Source organism: Botryllus schlosseri, chromosome 2 (assembly GCF_051294905.1).
Source record: "Botryllus schlosseri isolate E-star chromosome 2, Bs_hap1, whole genome shotgun sequence".
NCBI classification, from domain to species: domain Eukaryota; kingdom Metazoa; phylum Chordata; class Ascidiacea; order Stolidobranchia; family Styelidae; genus Botryllus; species Botryllus schlosseri.
In genome coordinates, this window is record NC_137237.1 from 30,274,540 (window position 1) to 30,280,492 (window position 5,953).

At 40.2% G+C, this 5,953-nt stretch overlaps 1 long non-coding RNA gene across 2 annotated transcripts; it reads left to right on the forward strand.

The window, feature by feature from the left end:
• The first annotated feature begins 1,307 nt into the window (after window positions 1–1,307).
• LOC145434405 (uncharacterized) lies at window positions 1,308–2,631 on the forward strand. Of its 2 annotated transcripts, XR_013913379.1 has the most exons (4): window positions 1,308–1,701; window positions 1,772–1,837; window positions 1,896–1,985; window positions 2,278–2,631. It is a non-coding gene; the product is annotated as an uncharacterized LOC145434405 (long non-coding RNA). The 2 variants fall into 2 exon arrangements; XR_013913378.1 differs by having other exon boundaries at window positions 1,576–1,837.
• The last annotated feature ends 3,322 nt before the right edge of the window (window positions 2,632–5,953 follow it).

Below are 5,953 nucleotides of genomic sequence, written 5' to 3' on the forward strand. Positions count from 1 at the left end.
AGACTTAGCCGAATAATAACGCCTGAGGGTGGGTTTCAAATAGTCGACTTAGGCCCGTCGTCGGGCTTAAGCTACACCCCTCAGGCTGAAGTCGGTTTCAAAACTGTGACTTGAGGGGATTTCCCCTCCAGCGTGCGCTTTGTTAAGACAGATATCCAAGCCAGCTAGGGGGTAGGCTGAAGTCAACAGTGCTGATAACTGTTGTGCTGTTTGTTGAAGGATACTGGCCGTTCTTCTGATGTATAGCTTGGCAAATCAGATTAGATCATTTTATATTGATGTCAGGCAGTTTGGAACAATGTTTATATCACAAACGTGACAAGTTGGTATCATATACCGTTATAGTGGGATTTACAGTGGAATGCAGCAGGGGTCTTCGTATACTGAACGGATTTCAATTCAAATGGATAGCCAGAGCCCTGAGGCACACAGGACACATCAGCACTTCTTCCATAACCGCACCATATAGTATAAAGCAATGTTCCCCATGACCACCATAACCCGCGTTCGCTGGCTCCAATCGATTCGGTTACGAATATGATATGACTATGGTTACGAGACACGGGAAGTGATATTTGGGGTAAGGCGTAAAGGTGCCTAGCGTTGGACTTGCGAATCCCGCTCATTTTGGCAAAGAAAGGTCAGCGATAAGAATCCGCTACGGGTAATGATGCTGATCAGTGGTCATGGGGAGCATCAGTTAATATAGTGCATGTATCGAAGAAGCCCCAAGATGAGATTTTAGGTTGCGGCAGATCAACAGATCCTTTATTGATAGCCTACATGCTACGTCAACTCATCATTATCGTTTTCTCGACTGGTTACGTCTTTTAACTTAGGCACGTTGACGTTTTGACAGTTTGGCTTTGCTGTGGTTATAGCCAAAAAGTGAACACATGACGCATCACCAGAAAATGGAAAATATGTATCATGCTCATTTTGTTGAGCCTAATCAATGTTGCACTTGCACGCAACTGTGATTGATTGCAGGGTTCCCCTCAATATTCATTTTCGCTCTACCCCTATGAGCATTGTCATAAATATGTTTAACTGCTACTTTCTAGAATAGTGCCGACTACATGGAACTTTGATCAATATGTGTCTATTCAACCAGCATTGTATTGATATTCCGTTCACTGCACGCGCACCGAATTTCAGCATACTGGATAAAGATCCAGAAGTTTCGGAAAGAAAAATGACATGACTTTGCATGAAGTTGTTAGTGAATTGCTATAGATGTGAAGCAATGTTCCCTCTAATTTTTGACGAGTCTGTGCGTACACTCAAGAACTCACTACGAAGACCCTCGGAAAACAGTGCGTAACGACTAAAAAAGGGTCATGACTTCAGATTTTCTGTGTGCATAAACCGTGTCAGCACTGCGCATTTGCGCATGTATGCAGCTTAAAGGGGCCATTGATGTGAAGTGATATATGCCAATAATATTCAAAGTACAGTACATGCTAACGCTTCAGTAATCCAAATGTTTTGAGATATATGTCAATTCAACATTGATTTTCACAGATTTGCTACCCAGTCATAGTATCGACATAGCAGCATGATCAGTCCATGTAAAAATTATTATATAGCTGTATAATGTGCCACCAGAGTGAGCTGCAGGCTGTGAAACAAATGATAGCACCATTCTTTTGGAACACAGAGAAAATCAAACGAGCAGTGATGTGCCAAGCCATCAAATAGGTATTTATCTATCTATCCGTATATGTGAGTGTGAATGCGCATACCAATATCCAGTTCCTTTTATATTAAGGTTTTTCTGAAAGCACTTTGCTCGAGCTTCATCCAGTTCCTCGCACCATGATACCAACACTGGGCTGTAAGTATGTCATTTCCATTCATATTTATACCATGCTTGATAAGTTGTTTTGTGATAGATGCTGACCCATCTGATGTGCCAACTTATGGAGTAGCAGTTGGGAGCTGCATCTGCTAGTTGTTTGGGCAACATTTCCAACCAGATCAAGGTAAGTTTGCATTAATTACTAGGCCATCAATTGTCTGTTTGTTATCTCATTATTATTGCTATTAATTATTATCTCATTATTATTGCTATTAATTATTATCTCATTATTATTGCTATTAATTATTATCTCATTATTATTGCTATTAATTATTATCTCATTATTATTGCTATTAACATTCGTATAGTTTGCTGATGCTATGTATTACAATAGACTATTGAGTTTTGTATGGATAGCAACAGAAAAAAATTGAAAAAATTCGTTCGAAATTTATTAGTTATATCTCTACCAACAGCTCACCGAAGTCCAGGCCCGAAGTCAACTATGAAGCAGCGAAGATTTGAAAATCAGTGATAAAGCAGAAGAGAATGAAACAAGTTGAGCATGGTCTCAACGTTAATAATTATAGAAGATGCTGAACAACATTAATTTGACGCTAGCCGAATCTAGAGTCAAAACATGTCTTTTGTACATTTGATTCAATTTTGTTCAGCCGTTCATGTTCGCCTGCTCCAGTTTTCCAAGCCCCTTGCAATAACTTCGCTATCTTGTGTCCAAATTTATAAACTTGAACTTACTTAAAGCCATAATGCACATTTTACCTCATTTTAACGTGTCACAAGAAATAAAGCACGAGTATGTTTTGGAATGTAATCAAATGTATTGCAAAAATCTCTAGATCATGCGTTGTCGTGCAGATTTCTCTGTGGGAGTGCGGTCAACGCTTCCAGTTGCAGTATGTCATCAAATTCAGCTCCATCTGCCTTGTCAGCATTGCTATGATTGTAAAGGCAGAAGCAGGCTATTGTCATATCGATATTCTGAGGTTCTTCCTTGAATATAGCCAATGCGCGAGATATTTTCTTCAACACAAAGCACTGCGCTCTGCCAGAGGGTAACGATATGCATGAAAACAATAGTGAATTTTTTCGGTCAAAGTTCTTGGGCATAATAGTGGCGTGAGTAATAAGTCCTCAGTGGATATTCAGCATCTCCAAGAGCATAATCTTCATCAATTAATATGCCAAAATGCTGGGCAGTTGTGTCTTCAAAAATCGGTATCACAGCCGCACTATTTCTTCGAATACTTTGCGATAACGTGCTGATCATTTGCCAGATACTTCCTCGGGGTTCCGTTCTGATCATCCGTCCGTAAATTTCAACAACTCAAGCAATTCCGTATTCCTTCACTGCATCGCTACCATACTATACGACATCAGCAAGCAACTCAAAACAATAACAACTGGCCTCGGTTTCGTGTTGAACTCGCTACAGCGACGAAGTAGACAGTAATTACTCGCAACTAACGGCCTTGGCCGAGCGCGGCGCCAAATTGACATTTGAAACCGAATTAAGACCGCCGACGTCTGGCGTCTTGAGCAAGTCAATCACTGGCCTTAAGCCAGGTCTAAATTAAGACAACTTTTTGAAACCCACCCTGAATCTCACATGTGATTACATGTTGCGGTTGTGGACTTGCTGTGGCATGTCCTAAGTAGGCCAAAGGTGACAAAAATCTCTGCCAAGTCATGATGTCATTTGATCGCTGATCTTCTTGTATTACCAGTGCATTCTTCGTTTCCAAGTAAATCCTACACAAATGTGTGTTTGGACTACAACAAATACGTCGCTACGATATATTAGTATAGATTACTAGCCCGCGCAAAGATACAGCAATTGTTGCATTTGAGCAAACAGCGTATGGACCCGTAGCCAAATAATAACGTTGTGTGTGATAAATGAGCAATTTATTGAGCATTCCCTCAATCATACAGACCTGTCGCTTGTTCGAGGCTTGGTACGCTTGGAGTTCGTAATATTCAGTGGCGACTGGTAGGCTTCTACTTACATATCGTTTGTATTAATATAGCCTCGAATAATGTTCTGCTTAGTTAGAGAGGGGTGGTAACAAATGCACGACTACTTCGATGCAGCGACGATACGACGGTTACGGATATTGAATATTGTTTGGTGGACCTATATCTAGATATCCCTCAGTGCTGTACATTATTAACTGTAATTACTACCAGGAATGTTTTTATTACAAAATATCGTACCATTATTCCTTATCTTTATAGTACCATGTAATACGCATTTGGGATGGCCGACCATATCTTAGTAGGGCGACATAAAACTGCGAATGTATTTATATGTTCCAAATGCCTCAAACAAAAACCTTGGCCTAATTACGTTTTATGGTGTGGTAGTATACTACCGACATTTCTTGGCTAAATTGCTTATATCTATATGCAGTGATGTAGCAAGAAGGGATAGGCGCGAGTACCCCTTAAATATTCCTGACTTGTAGGTTATAACTTCATTCGTTTTCATTACATCGCAATAGATATTCGTTGGGTCACGTCATTGATAAAATAACACCTAATTAGAAGCACAATTGGAAGTAGTATAAAATATATTCGCTGGTGTAAGAAGTGAAAGTCGACAAAACTACTTAATACCACCGCATAATAGAGGCACGTTTTTCTCGTCCTCTCTGCCCTAATCTTAATATATGCACTAATTCAGTAACTCCCTCAGTCATACTCAAAACCGTTTCAATTGATTTTGCAGAGGCAACTGACAGAGTTTACGTTAACTCTGGGGGGGGGGGGCAAGCGTACAAAGTCTTCTTGCAGGTTGACATACTGCTGTGCGGGTCATTTATCAATTCAATTCCCCTTTGACGCACCTATTAATTTTGATATATGTAGTCTGAAAACGTATTAGTAAATCGTTTATTAATATTTTAAAACTCCAAACACACCGCGAGTCTGTTGTACAATGAATAGATCAATATAAAATAAAGCGATTACAAAACCGTTTACAAAACTATCGGTGCAAAAAATTGCTTATCGATTTTTCTTAAATGATATATATAAGGCCAACATAGCCAAGTGCAGTAAACGCATAGTTTCAATTTCTCTCGATTACTGGTATCCAATATTTTTCTCAAGGGTGGTTAACACATTAGCTATCAAAGTAGTAAAGCTATATAAGTATTGTAAATGCATGCGTTGGATTAAAAAATTTAGATAGGTATAGAAGCGGGAAAGTTTAAACTCTAATACGAACACGAATGTAGCTGTGTTTTATCAGTCCATACAATTGTTTAGGCCCACCAACAGGACTAATATTGTCTGGTGCAGTGGTGTAAAAGAATTTTGTGATCAAGACATATAGGGTGTTACTACAGCTCTATGTAGATACGAGGAGAAGCTACCATGGTATATCTGCAAACTGCGATTCAAATAAAACGTCCAAAATATGGTAACCCTACTATACTTTACTCTACTTAGGTGGCTTTTGGCCCATGCTACTCCAAGTTTTACTTGTGAATAGATTTTGCGATTTCAATTGTTTTGTTAATGTCTGTCCGAGATTCATGAAGGGCAATTGACCGACTCCACCATTCCGTCCTACAGGAATAAGCATGAGGGTGCTGGTCGCAGGCTTGTAAGCGTGCAATTTGCTCCCTTTCATGGAGGCTGCGATGTTCTTAGCCACGATGTCCCTATGTCCCTCCGCAGCTAACACCATTTTTTCTTCATCTATGTCTACTATGTCACCGATAGCGAAGATATTCTCGGCACCTTCCACTCGTAAAAATTTGTCGACTTTTATCAAGCCATTGTCTTTCACCGCACCTCCGAGAGCGTCCTTGAAGGCAGCTGTATTTGGCCTACCACCGGTGCAGCGTATCACCATGTCGCATTTGATTTCCTTGTCACTCGTTGTTTTCACTACTTGGTCTTTGACGCATTTGTTCAACTCAAGATCTTGGAGGTTACTTACTCTTTCGTTAAGCATCAGCTCGATGCCCTTGCTCAACATCAACTTTTTGAGTGACTTCTGCACTTTCGAATTCACCCTGGCGGAGGCTAAGGTCTCATTCGCGTGAATGAGAATTATTTTCTTGTCCGGGTAATCAGTCTTCAATTCGCCGGCCATTTCCACTCCGACCGGTCCGCCTC